The 15138-nt window shown below is 47.6% G+C and overlaps 1 protein-coding gene across 2 annotated transcripts in view; it reads right to left on the bottom strand.

Moving 5' to 3' along the window:
• Positions 1 to 15138, bottom strand: part of PLCG1 (phospholipase C gamma 1) — a 578648-nt gene that overhangs the window by 65677 nt on the left and 497833 nt on the right. The window lies entirely within an intron of this gene.

Genomic DNA, 15138 nt, shown 5'->3' with positions numbered 1-15138 from the left:
TTTAAGCGCAACCATCAAGATTAAGTGCAACCTAACGATTAAGAGCAATCATCGTGTAAATGCTTATTTTTCCTGCTGCAACTAGATAAAAATATATTTTTTATAGATACTCACCTGTGTGGTCTCAGTTTGTGGTGGATTTGGGGTCATTGTATGGGTTGAGTGCATATATTATACACATTGCCTTGGGGATAAGCCTGTCTGCTCGTGCCAAGCAACCTAGGGGGTGAGCAGGGGTTATCTACAGTGTGTATTCCTTCACCCTGACTAGAAGCAAGGGTCCCTACTTGGTCTAAGGTACTTACCTATGCCAACTAGAGAGACCCCCAGATCTAACAGACCCCATGCATTGTACCCACTGCTTGGAAAGTGCCTCTTGCAGAGAACGCATCCTTAGACGGCAATGAGGTACCAATAGGATGAACGATGACATCATCCCCAAAAGGGACTTGAAGAGGTGGACTGTCAACACATTCTTCGAGGCCACTCCAGAGGCTAGTGATAGGAGTTTGCGTTTTCTCTCCTGCGATAGGAACGCTCTTGCAGAACATGTATCCAGGGTTGACCCTAGAAAGGTGATGGTTTGAGAAGGCTGCAAGGTCGACTTCTCTTGGTTGAGCGTAAGACCCAGATGATTGAAGAGACTCAGACAGACGTTGGAAGATCTGGAAGTGTCTTTGAAGGATGGTGCCTTGATTAGCCAGTCGTCCAAATATGGGAAGACTTGGTGACCGTGCTGCCTGAGGTATGCCGCCACTGGGGAAAGACATTTTATGAAGATGCGGGGGCCGACTTGAGTCCAAAGGGCAGGACACGGAACTGGAAATGTCTGCCCGCTACTGCAAATCTCAGGTACTTTTTGTGATTCTTGTGAATTGGTATATGAAAATACGCGTCCTGTAAATCCAGTGACACCATGAAATCCCCCTCCTCCAGAAGATGCAAGACTTCTTGTATCGTGACCATGCGAAACGACTGCTTCTTCAAGAATTTGTTCAATACCCCAAGGTCTAGGATTGGCCTCCATTTCTTTTTTTTTCTGGATCAGAAAGAATCGGGAATAAAATCGCTTTCCCCTCTGTGATGGTGGTACCTTCTCTATTGCTCCTTTCTGTAGCATGACAGATATTTCTCGTAGAAGCTGTCGTAAGTTCTTGTGATGCATTGGGCGCGGTGGAGTTTGCGGAGGAGTGTTCATAAATTCCACGGAATGGCCAAATTGTATTAATTGAAGGACCCAACGGTCCATAGTTATTTTCCTCCAATTGTTTAGCAAGTGGGTAAGTTTTCCTCCAATTTTTAATAAGTGAGATGAGGTCTGGACTGGCTGGAGAAACAAGTCATTGTCTTCTTCGTTATTTCTCTTTTGTCCTTTGCCCCGAAAGGATGACTTTCCATACGAGGATTGTTGGCCCGGTTGTTGCTGGCGCTGCTGGTACTATGGTCTACTCTGATTGGAAGAGTAAGATGACCTGTTTTGGTAACCTCTCCTGTAAGAAGATTGACCGCTTCCTCTGTTTGCTCGAAAGGACTGATTCTTATACTGGAGCGTGCCCAGTGCTCTTGCAGTGTCAGTGTCCTTTTTAATATTTTGTAGAGCATCATCAATCTTGGAGCCAAACAGTAGTTGGCCATCATATGGCATATCCAGAACCTTTGACTGCACCTCAGGTCGGAATTAGATCGCTTTTATCCATCCCTGCCTCCTCAAAACCGCTGCTCCAGCTAGTTGGCAGAATCCGGTCATTGCCACGTCCATTGCACAGTCTATAATTTCTGAAGCTGATGTTTGACCCTCCAGAAGTATTGTTTTTACCTCTTCCTTAGAGGCATCCGGCAATTCAGACAGGTATGGGGCTATATCAGCCCACAGTTGTCTATTATAGCGCCCCAAAAGCGCTTGGGCATTTGCCGCTTTACCAGTCATCGTCGACATTGTGGAAAATCGTTTTCCGATGCTGTCCAATTTCCTTCCCTCCTTATCCGGCAGCGCCGATAAGGGAGATGAGGGATTTCTAGAATTCTTCTGTGCCGCCTGCGTCACCACCGAATCTGGTTTAGGATGACCTGTCAGTCAGGCCGGCGCCGTATTTGGAGCTTTGTATTTTTTGTCCAAACGAGGGGCCACTGGTGAGACAGAGGCGGGATTCTGCATAACCTGAACCCCCTGTGTCCAAAGATAATCAACCTCGTTGATTTCTTAAGAGGTTCTTAGAAATCGTACAGGAAGCAGTCCTGCTCCTGGGAATCCATTGTAATTTGGAAGCGCTTAGCGGCCCTTTCCACCACATTATGGAAACCACCGATGTCAACCGGCGGAGAATCCGAGGTGGCGGGCACTGGAGATGCTGGGGAAGGTATAACGTAATCGTCCCAGTCCTTATGGACAGATTGATCGTCCTGCACTTCACCTTCCTCTTGTTGTTTCTCCTCTTCTTCTTCGTCCGAAGATTGAGGTCTTGGCAAATCCACCCCTTCCTGCTGGATAACTAAGGGCGGCGGTCGTGGTCTTGGTGATGGCGCTGCCGTGTCAGTTGGAGGAGCTGGAGATTCTCGGAATCTCTGCTTGTAATCTTGGATGAGGTACTGCAGATCTGTAACCAAGGATGCTGGAAGACAGACCATAGGTGTAATCTGTGGTGTAACTACCTCCTGAACATCCTCCTCATCTGAGCTCTGGCATTTAACATGCAGCTCTGAGGGGCTAGTTGCTTGAAACATATCCCCGTAATCAGAGTCCTCATCTTGAAGGAGACATGTTGGTGGTAAATGCTGCACACGGCTAGGAGAAGTTAACTCCGGCGTTAGTGTTTTTCTGGTGATATTCAGACGTACGGAAGCTGTTTGAAATCCAGAATCACTCAGCATCAACGGGCCCGTCGACGGAGTGATCGTTGACAGAGTAGTGTCGACAGTTGTCATATTCTGTAAATTTGTCGTCGTCGGTATAAATGGTACCGCCGACAGAGCCGTTGTCAATGGCATTGATGCTACAGTCGACAGTGTAGTCACCGACGGTGTCTTCGACGACGAGGCCTTGGTCGACGGGGCCTTGGTCGACGGGGCCTTGGTCGACGGGGCCTTGGTCTGAAGGACTGGGTTCTTTGGACCCAGCGGTGCCAGGGCACAACACCTGAAACCTTCGTGGGTAACCTGCTCCGGCGTACAAGTCACAGAGACACGGGACACTTCCTTCGGCGTCAAAGAGTCAAGGTTTATTTACTGCAGGGAACACAGAAGTCACAGGAAGTACATCGAGTGTAGTTCGGGGAGACTGCTTCAAATTGTATTTGTGGATCGCTCCTTTTATACAGTTTTTACCCATAGGATAACATGATACACAATAGTTTACAACCTGGTTCCCACAAGTCGCTCTCAGAGGGGTCGCTTAGATCACTTTGAAACACACAAGATCCGGAACATAAGTGCGGAAACATTTGGCGATTCCCAACTGTAAAAACCCATCTTCCCACCATTAGCAAATTCCAATCAGCAGTAAAGTAGATCGAAATAGGAACGAAGACAGGTGCAGAGGAAGACGGAGACAGTAGGGAGATCGGAAAGGGTGTAAAAGGGGAGTGTCGAGAAGCACGAGATACAGGCATCAAAGGGACGTGCCTAATGAGATGCACGACTGAGACAATAAGCCCGTGCGGCAAGATGAGCCTCGAGCGGCGCCATCTGCCTTACAGTAGCATCCCCCTCGTCATAAAGACACTTACAAAGAACATGCGTCTTCCGCCATATCTTGGGAGTCCCAGGGTCGCAAAGCGGACAGCGTCCGTTCGCTGGCTACTTGAGGGCAAGAGACAAAATGGATGCCGTATCTAAGATGGAACCCGTGGGTACAGATGACAAACCCACATAACAAACGAACGGTTTAAGTTAGCACAGCGAAACTGCGCACACTTACAAAACTCGTCATTTGCGGTTCATAGATACTAGACTCGACCATATTCGTGCGAGTCGAAAACACCACTTACAATCGTCACGGAACCTCAGACGCTCCTTTTGCCCTCATGTAGGCAAGCACTAGTCGGAATCATATTTGATATTCATCAGACCATCAAGATGTCGTTGTAGCATAGCTCTGTCCAACCGAGTCCCCTTGGTAACAGATGGTTGTCTCATACACGTTGTAGCACAGAGGCCACATAAGGCAGGACCACACTGCACACAAAGGCAACACGTGAACAGGAACACTACCACAACCCCGATGATCGTCAGAATCTTCCAACCCCAAGTCGACATCAGGCCCCAAAACCAACCGAGTAGCGTCCAATCCCCTACATCCACGTGTATGGATTCGGAGATCTTGTGCAACTTCGAGATGGCTTGATAGACAGTAGGAGCATTATCTGGAATGAAAATGCAACAGCTCGAATGGATCACTTTACATACCCCACCGCGATCTGCTAAGACAACATCTAAAACCATACGGTTTTGTAATGTCATAAGTCTCTCCGCCTGAAGTTCTGTGGTGATATTACCAAGGGCACTGGCAGTAATGTTAGCTGTCGATTCTACCACTCGAGTCAAATGTCTCAGGTTCCTACTATTAACCATAGGTCCCCAAAACGGGAGGAAACCCTTGAAAAAGTCTCCTGCCTCTTGACCGGCAGTATCCTCTTCGCTAATTACGCCTCGTACAACTCTAGTCTTATGATAATCGGCATCTACAGTAAACGTCGGAGGCAACAGATTTGCAACAAAACATGAGCCCATGAAGTCTGCGGGCAACCATGTGTATGCACGATCATGACAGATGAAGTACGTACCCTTGGCAGCCAGAAGCACAGGGATCGGGGACATTGACAGAACGTAACTTTCAGTGCAAGCACTTACTCCAAGTGAGGCTTGCGAACCACGACCCACGATACAAAAATTACCAGTGTGGGGTACGACCCATATCGGAGGCGAGCTTTTAAGCTGCTTTTCATTAGTGAACGTACTATATTCCCCTCTATCCGGTGCCCTATAGGCTTGTACCTCTGCCTTAGGGATGAGAAAAGCATCATAGATCTCATCTTCCAAATCCTGTATTATCATCGATACCACCCACTGCCACGAGGTAGGACCCGGTTTGGGGGAACGTTCTGGAGAGGGGTGGAAACCTAGTGCGCTTCGAAGCATTGTTTGGAATGCTCCAGCTGACCCTTGGGAACTATACGGTAACACCAGATATGGAATTCCCTTACCCGTAGTATGTGGCATCAACCCACACACCCAACAATTAGTAGTGTTAACCACTAACTGATGCTGATGGAGGAGCTGGATAAAGGAATTGTTGCGGAATTCTACACGTCTAGCCTGTTCGTGTTCTGGTAACATATGAAAGGAATGAGGAGAAGCAGTAGAAGTAATGTTAGGGTAAGGAGTAGGAGTAGGGGTAGGAAGTAAGAAGTAAGACATAGTGTAATACACCCCACCCGCCAAAAATGCAGAAGCAGTTAAAAACAAAACAAACAACTGGGATACAAAACATTTCGTACGACTAAGTTTCTGCAGCTTGACTCTATATGCCTGAGCTCCTTCCAAATCATTCAGCTTCGAAAATGCCATTTCCCTACGACCGTCCGCAACGTTTCTTGACGCACTTCGTTCTGTGCAGCAATAGTCAATCCCCAGGAGTTCCTAGGAACCGACGGTCTTTAACCTAGTGTCAAGACCTACTGTCCAGAAGGAAGTACGCGTGCGGCCCTACGGCCCTCAATACACAATATGTATATATTAGCACAATATTTCTCAGCTGTGGAAGAAAAAGATACAAGGAAGAAGCTTGATATATATATATATACAAAACAATTTTCAATGATACGAATGTTCAAAGTTGATCATGGGAAACGAAGATATTGCAGTTATCAATTTCAGCAAAGCAAGCAAATTTTTATTTGTCCTTAGTGTGAGATCGCAAAGAATATCGATGTTTCCCGGGACGTGTCTGCCCGTCGAACAAAGGATCTGTCGAAGAGACAGCGTCCTGCTGATCAGTTCGTTGGTCTGGTCTTGAGTCTCTTGCTGACAAATGTTCAACAGTGGCTTTCTGCTGCGCTGAGGGTTCTCCAACAAGCTGTGCGTCGCTAAAAGGTACAAACGCCGGCAATGTTTCTGTTTCTGTTGACGCAATGCCTTTCCTTACCCACGGGTCTGCCGACAAAGGAATAGGGACTCGCTTACAATGGGTAGCATGTACCCAATTTTTCCGCCCCTCAAGACGAACGGCAGTCCTCGTGGCCAGGAGCACCTGGTAAGGTCCGGTGAAGCGAGGGTCCAGATTGTTTTTTCGTGAAAAATTTCGGGTAACCACCCAATCTCCGGGCTGGAGCTGGTGGCCTGGACCCTCCGTCTGCGTCGGCAAGGCGTCGTAAACCTGTTGATGAATTAACCTCAGTTTAGCAGTCAAGTCATGTAAGTAATCAATCAACATCGGAAACTCAAGATCAGAGAATATTCCTGGCCTAGGAACCCCCCACACATTCGCAGGACGGCCGAACACTATTTCATAGGGACTGAGCCCTATTCGGGAGTGTACAGTCGCCCTAGTTGACAGTAATGCTAGAGGCAAAGCATCAGGCCACGAAAGTCCAGTCGTAGCTTGAATCTTCGCTAATTTTAGTTTAAGGGTGCCATTGTACCCTTCAACCAATCCAGCTGACTGGGGATGATTGGCGCTATGGAATTTCTGATTTATTCCAAGGCCCTTACACACACTCTTCATCACACTTCCAACAAACTCACTTCCGTTATCTGACCACACGACTCTAGGCATTCCATACCGAGGAAAGTATTCCTTCAGTAGGATTTTCGCAGTAGACAAAGCAGTATTGTCTTTGAGGGGATAGGCCTCGATCCATCGGGAGAATGCGCAAACCACAACCAAAACGTATTTCAGGTTATTGCATCGCTCCATATGGATGAAGTCCAATTGGATCACCTCAAAGGGATACAAAGGAGGAGCAAAACTGCCAGGGGGAGTTGGGGTTCCTTTGCCAGGATTGTACATTATACACACCATACAATTCTTCACCAAACGTTCAGCACACTTAGTAATTCCATCATTCTTCCACACATCAGCCAACAACTTGCAAATACCTTTCGCGCTAATATGTGCTAACCCATGTGCCATTTGCACAACGGCCAGTACATACGCATCAGGCAACATCCATCTTTTCTGATCTGACAAATCAATCCAGCAACCATTCACATCCAACCTTCCCGTACTTTCTTTCCACTTCATCTTTTCAGTGTCGGTGGCCTCATTCTGAATTGCTTTCACACTCTCTATAGTATTCTCACACATACTTGATTCTGTAGGCCACCTAACCGAATTCGTCACATACATTCGAGTGCTAAGGTTCCGGGCAGTCTCCTTAGCAATCTCATCTGCAAACGCATTACCACGACCAACATCATCCGTCACTTTACGATGCGCACTACATTTAACAATTGCAACTTGAGCAGGCAAAGTCAATGCATCCAAAAGATCGTTCACAAGCTGGCCATGCTGTATTTTCGTGCCATGTGACGTCAAGAAACCACGTTCTCGCCACAATCGTCCGAAACTATGCGCTACACCGAAAGCATACTGACTATCGGTGTACACATTCACACGTTTACCTTTTGCTAATACACATGCTCTAGTAAGAGCGATCAGCTCTGCAGCTTGGGCAGAATTCTGACTCAATCTCGCAGTCTCAACAACAGTATTCAATGTCACCACAGCATAAGCAGTAGTCACATCACCATTCGGCAATTTAAAACATGACCCATCCACATACAGGATGCCATCCGGGTCTTCCAATGGGGTGTTTTTAAGGTCCACACGACCTTTTGTTTCCTCCTCTGTCCGCAAGTAACAGTCATGTTCTGTTACTGCATCTGACTCTGCACTAATTGGTAACAAAGTTGCCGGATTTAGGACATTACAACGTTTTATCTGAATGTGGCTTGCCAAGAGCGTCAATTCGTACCCAGATAACCTCGCACTCGTCAAGTGCTGAGTTTTCGTACGGTTCAAAAGAGTATCGACTGCATGCGGAACCATCACCGTAAGCATATTATCCATGACCAATCCTGCTGATTGTCGGATGGAGACCGCAGCTGCCGCAGTTGCTCTCAAACAACTCGGCAATGCTCTAGCTACTGGGTCTAAGGTCGAGGAAAAATATGCACATGGACGTTGCTTACCACCAAAAGGTTGCGTTAAGACGCTTAAAGCACAACCTTCCCTCTCGTGAACATATAACGTGAACGGTTTACTGTAATCAGGGGTACCTAACACAGGAGCCGAACACAATGAATCACGTAATTCAGAAAAACTTTTCTGACATTCTTCCGTCCATGGTAAAGGAGTCGAAACATCCTTGCACGTAAGAGCCACCAATGGTTTCGCCAGCAATGAAAAATTAGGAATCCACTGCCTGCAGTACGATGTGATACCTAGAAAGGCACGCACATCTCTTTGGGTTTGTGGCACAGCCATGCGCGCAATCGCTGCAATTCTCTCTGGGGTCAATCTCCTTCCCTCCTTTGACAATAAGTGACCTAGGTAGGTTACTTCTTGACAACAATATTGGAGTTTAGAAGGTGACACCTTGTGATTTAACTCACAGAGATGTTGCAGCAACGACACTGTAGCAATTTTGCAAATGTCCTGAGTATCAGCAGCCACCAATAAGTCGTCGACGTATTGGATTAAAGCCGCACCAACCGGCAACCTAAACGCATCTAGTTGACCCTTCAAAGCTTGACTGTAAATCGATGGACTTTCACAGTAGCCCTGAGGAGCGCGTTTGAACCGGAAGCTACGTCCACCAAGAGAGAAACCGAAAAGGTCCCTGCTCTCTTCGGCAATCGGGATGCTGAAAAACGCATTTTTCAAATCAATCACCGAAAACCATGAAGCTGTAGCTGGAATCAGAGTCAGTAGCGCCGTAATGTCAGGCACAACAGGGAATTGAGGAACCACAATTTTATTCACCTCCCGTAAATCGATAACAAAACGATAAACAGGCGGTTTGGTAGGATCAGTACGTTTAAGAATGGGCAGTACAGGACTATTGCACACGTTTCCCCGAGTTTCTTCAATGACATCTTTCTCGATCAAATCATAGATGATCGCTAACAAAGCTCGTTCACCATCAAGGGAGATACGATATTGGGGAATACGTGGCAATCGCACATTCGATTTCAACTGAACAACATAAGGGGAGATATCAAGTAGGCCCACGTCATTTGGACCCGTCGCCCACAAAGATGCAGGAAGAGAACTCAATTCCGGTGGAAGCTTATCGAGGGACAAGTACATGGGAGAGACTACCCTCTCTCCTAACGTAAGCTTTACACCCGCAGGAGAACAATACAAAGTCGCATACAAGCGTTTAAGCAAATCCAGACCCAAAAGATTTTCGCCACAACCAGTAGACAAAATCAATGGAGCTTCGAGCTCACGTGGCCCAATTTTAAGGGGCAAAGGGCGCGAAACTGGATTGCTAACGGGGGCGCCAGAGAATCCAACGGAAACATTTGTTAAGCCAGACAAAGGTGCGCCAGGGAGTTTCGAATGCATGATAGAACTTTTCGCTGCACCAGTGTCCAACAGAAAAGGCTCAACGACGCCCGATGTAGCAACTGCGACGTAAGGCCCTCTCTGATCAACCGGAACTGATACCACTCCCTCTCCTTGTCTTTGGCTGTCCTAGTAATTACTATCGTCAGGTCCCTGATCGACGTAATAATCGTCTACATTGTACTGCGCAGATCGTCCTTGCGATGATCCACGTTGATCGAAACAGTTATTAGAATTTGATGAATGGTCAGAGCGATCATTCTGAGCACCACGACCTCTACCACGTGATGCGTGCTGTGCACCACCACGACCTCCTCTAGACGAATTACCACCACTACGGTCATTTAAAGCAGGACAATTGAATTTAATGTGTCCCTCCTGTCTACAATAAGCACATTGATTGTACCCTAATGAAGATCTCTGAAAAGATGAATCATTACGCGGCTGCGATTGATTCGATTGCGACTGCGATCTATTCTGCTGAGGCGCATTCTGATTAGAACGCGGCGGATATGCTTGTTGTAACAACACTTTAGTTTTCAGCTCTTTCGTCTTTTTATCGGCACGGTCATTTTCCTCTTTTTCTCTATTTTCGTAATATTGTGCCGTAGCCAATATCTGAGCTGAGGTAGAAACGGCCCATGAACTTTCTGAATTTTTCAATTTATGGCTCAAGTCGGGCAATAAGTTCGATACGAATTTATCCACAAACAACCTCTGTCCACCCTCAGTACCCATATCCTGCCCACTATGATCGACGAATGTTTCCTCGAACCTCGTAAAGAAGTCTGAAACACTCTCATCTTTCTTCTGCTTACAGGCTGACAACTTGTCCCAATTTACCCTCATAGCTGGCATAAGCGTTTTCATTAATGTAATGATTCGCTGGGGAAGAAGTTCAATCAACTGATCGGGTTTAGTAGCAGCCACTTGTCCAGCGTCTGCCGCTGTAATGGCAGCCCAATCACCACCTAATTCATTCGCGTGATCTTGGTGACGAATCTTGGCCCATACCGGTTGCGGTACGACATTGCCAAACAACATGTCGATATCGGCCAGATTCATTATCGTAGCGTCTACGAGCTGCGATAATTCTTTGTAATACCCCGCAGGATTTTTGCGAGGATCAGGCAAAGTTTGTTTCACCTGAAGCACTTCCGATCGTTTCCAAGGGAGGTGTATCCACACTCTCTGGAAATGTGCTGGTATTGGAGCATTAGCATTAGTATTATCAGCGGGTACCCAAACTGGCGGAACTTCACGCATAGGATATTGGCCAGACCCATCTCGTTGTTCAATGTCCTCAACGAACAATGCATGAGGAATAGGAGCGGGACGAAGAGATAGCAACCGCTCAATAGCACGTCGGACATTAGTGTCGACTATCAGTCCAGTTGCGAACTGAAGCCGGAGTTCAGACAGGGCGGTCAGCACCTCGTCAGGCGCATTGGCCGCTATCTGATCATGTAAGAACTTGCACATTTCATCAAACACATATCTCTGAGTAGGTATGTTGAATTGATCAAACGTTTCGAGGACAACACGAGGTGGATTTCTAACAGGGTTTATCATCCAACCCATCGCCATATTGTATAGCGCAACACGTTCTCTATTACCAGGAAGCTGGCTACGTCTCTGTGGACCATCAGAACCTGCAGACCCAAAAACAGGTCCGAGCGACTGAAAGAAGTTTGTCGCAAGGGGAGAATCACGATTACGAGTAGAGGGAGAAGAGTAAGACACAGGACTAACAAGAGAAGGAGTAGAGACGTTAGCAGCAACAGGGGTTAACAACACAGGAGCAGTAGCGTGAGCAGTAGCGGGAACAGGAGTATGTGGAAGCGGAGGAGCAGTAGGAATAGAAATAGGCAAAGGAGCAGGAACAGTCGGAAGAGCAGGTGCAGGTTGAGGAACTGGTGGAGGAATTACAGGTGGAAGAACAGGTACGGCAGGGACCACAGGAGCTGCGGTACCCTGTACGTACGGAGGTGGCGACTTCATAAGATAGGACATTAAAGAATCCTCAACTGCCTCTTCCTTCTTATCCGACTCCGTAGGCAAAACAGGATAGCATTTGTCTATGGACATACGCTGTAATCTCTCAAACACTTCCTTATCCTTATCCTCCTTATCACGCTGAAACTGCTCAGCTTTCTTCACTATAGTAGCAACAGTATCTCGCTGACTACGTTTATTTTGTCTGATCTCTTTCTGTCGGGCTTCTTTGCGCCAGAACCGAAAGGCATCAAACATGGCCGGCCTTGATTTACGTTCGAACAACTTTATTTCCAAATTATCTAAGATCGACGCTTCGAAGCTACCGTGAGGTGGCCAACGAAGATCGCCGTCTTTCTTCGTATATTTGATCCAATAATCGTTAAAAGCAATCGGGCCTAGCCCATGTTTGCTATATAAGTCATATGTAGGAGTTCCAACCGGAGGTATCGGACACGAGTCCTCCAGCAGGGAATCCGCACCACAAGGTCTAAAGCAACTGAACAAAGTACTGCGACCAGGCATCTTGCACACTAGCCGAGTTTCACAAACTTCAAGGGTTACGGGATTTCGGGATTTACCAAGTCCCAGCAAAGAACTAAACCCTCGGTCTTTGGCGGCTGCAGTCGTCAAACAAATACAACAACAACAAAGTACGCTAGCAAAGTGTCACCGACAAAAACACTCACACAGCGTGTACAACAAAGACACCCGCTAAAGTGTCTACAACAAAAACACTCGCTAAAGTGTTTACAACAAAGACACTCGCTAAAGTGTCTACAACCAAGAACTCTGGGAGCGACCCACAAATACTTAACTCAAAGATCAATGGCGTCCTCAGGAAGGCCCGTCAATCGTCTCGCTATACCAAGGTCTACGCCAGGCGCCAAAACAGGTCTACAGTCAGGGCAGCAGTCCGTCGCAGCCGTTAGGAGGCGGGAATCTTCGCGGGAAAAGTCTTCGGGCCACTTATTTCGACAACAGGATCGATGAAGCGGGGTGCACCTTCCCTCGGAGATTTCACACGAAGTTCCTCACGATCGTCGGGCTTGGACCGGTACCACTGATGCAGCCCCACGTTGGGCGCCAACTGAAGGACTGGGTTCTTTGGACCCAGCGGTGCCAGGGCACAACACCTGAAACCTTCGTGGGTAACCTGCTCCGGCGTACAAGTCACAGAGACACGGGACACTTCCTTCGGCGTCAAAGAGTCAAGGTTTATTTACTGCAGGGAACACAGAAGTCACAGGAAGTACATCGAGTGTAGTTCGGGGAGACTGCTTCAAATTGTATTTGTGGATCGCTCCTTTTATACAGTTTTTACCCATAGGATAACATGATACACAATAGTTTACAACCTGGTTCCCACAAGTCGCTCTCAGAGGGGTCGCTTAGATCACTTTGAAACACACAAGATCCGGAACATAAGTGCGGAAACATTTGGCGATTCCCAACTGTAAAAACCCATCTTCCCACCATTAGCAAATTCCAATCAGCAGTAAAGTAGATCGAAATAGGAACGAAGACAGGTGCAGAGGAAGACGGAGACAGTAGGGAGATCGGAAAGGGTGTAAAAGGGGAGTGTCGAGAAGCACGAGATACAGGCATCAAAGGGACGTGCCTAATGAGATGCACGACTGAGACAATAAGCCCGTGCGGCAAGATGAGCCTCGAGCGGCGCCATCTGCCTTACAGTAGCATCCCCCTCGTCATAAAGACACTTACAAAGAACATGCGTCTTCCGCCATATCTTGGGAGTCCCAGGGTCGCAAAGCGGACAGCGTCCGTTCGCTGGCTACTTGAGGGCAAGAGACAAAATGGATGCCGTATCTAAGATGGAACCCGTGGGTACAGATGACAAACCCACATAACAAACGAACGGTTTAAGTTAGCACAGCGAAACTGCGCACACTTACAAAACTCGTCATTTGCGGTTCATAGATACTAGACTCGACCATATTCGTGCGAGTCGAAAACACCACTTACAATCGTCACGGAACCTCAGGTCGATGGGGCCTTGGTCGATGGGGCCTTGGTCGATGGGGCCTTGGTCGATGGGGCCTTGGTCGATGGGGCCTTGGTCGATGGGGCCTTGGTCGATGGGGCCTTGGTCGATGGGGCCTTGGTCGATGGGGCCTTCGTCGATGGGGCCTTCGTCGATGGGGCCTTCGTCGATGGGGCCTTCGTCGATGGGGCCTTCGCCGATGGGGCCTTCGTCGATGGGGCCTTCGTCGACGGTGTCGATGTCGACGGTGATGATCTCGTCGTCAACGCTGTCGTCGGCGAGGCAATCGTCGACGGGATCTTGGGCGTCGACGATGATCTCTTAATAACAATCGGTGGCGATAAAGCCTTACCTGCTGTCGATGATGGGGTCGTCGTCGATGAAGATAATGACTATGCTGTCGTCGTTGAGACTGTCATCGTCAACGTAAAGACAAACAGGAGACACTGCTTTCTTGAACGCTGATACGGTCGTCGACGAGATCGTCGTCGTCGACGGCGCAGAATTCTTGAAGGTGTGAACCCCCTCTTCAGAAGCTGATTTTGATAGAGCCTCTGAAGACTTTATTGGTGTCTTCTTTGGAGGAGCGTCCAGAGGGCTAGGGGAAGCTACCCTTGGGCCTTTTTAGAGATATTTTTGAGGAGACCGAAGAGCCCTCACTTTCCTCAGAGGAATCTAAATTATCTCTATCCTTGAGCCTTTGGAGCCAGATTAAAAGGCGTCCTTCTCGGTCTTTGAGAGTTTTGGTAGAAAAAGTTCGACACACCTTGCAGTCCTTAGCTGAATGATCAGGGTACAGGCAGTACAGGCAGTCCTTATATTGGTCATCTATGTGGAGTCTTTTCTTTCCACAAGAGCCACATGCTCTAAAGCGACCTTTCTTAAGAGTGTCAGCCATAGTGTACAGCTTTCACTTGAGGGAAATATCCAAATGTTGAACAAAAAGCTTTGAAGAAACAAACCTGAGCAGAACTCAGGGGGAGACTCCCTTAGCACAACGTGCGGTAGAAAATCTGAGGGACTGAGGCTCCTGCCAGGAAGGTTCTAGAGGGAGGTGACAGCTGATTGGCTCTTCTCTAGAGTTTGGTCCTTTTTTACAAAAGGACATGGATATGTTACTAAGGTGAGGCCTTTAGGCCTACTATTCTCTATATGTATATAGGACAGTACTTATTTATGTACCAGGGACTCCCATCCCGACAACGGGGAATGATTCAGGCATGTGAATCTATGAAAGACACCCATAATACTGGATAATTGACTAAGACTTGTTCTTCCTTGTCACTAGAGAGTCCTAGACCTAGGCTACTCACTTCTCTTCTCTTCTCTTCCCCTTCTTTCAAGGGAGCGAGTGACACTGCACACCTCCCTAGGAACAGTGTCCCCCTGATTTTGACTTTACATTCAACTCCTGGAGCACGGGCACTGGACATTCAACCAGCTCCTGATCCCCCCTCCATTTTTAGTTTTTTACATAACCTCCTGAAACCTACCAGCCCTTTAGTGTTCTGGCTGACACTGGTCCTACCCTACTACCATAGACAGGCTTCTGACCCCCAGGGGTGAAAGC

This window comes from Lissotriton vulgaris, chromosome 7 (assembly GCF_964263255.1).
Source record: "Lissotriton vulgaris chromosome 7, aLisVul1.2, whole genome shotgun sequence".
Classification (NCBI taxonomy): domain Eukaryota; kingdom Metazoa; phylum Chordata; class Amphibia; order Caudata; family Salamandridae; genus Lissotriton; species Lissotriton vulgaris.
This window is presented reverse-complemented; position numbering and strand designations above follow the sequence as displayed.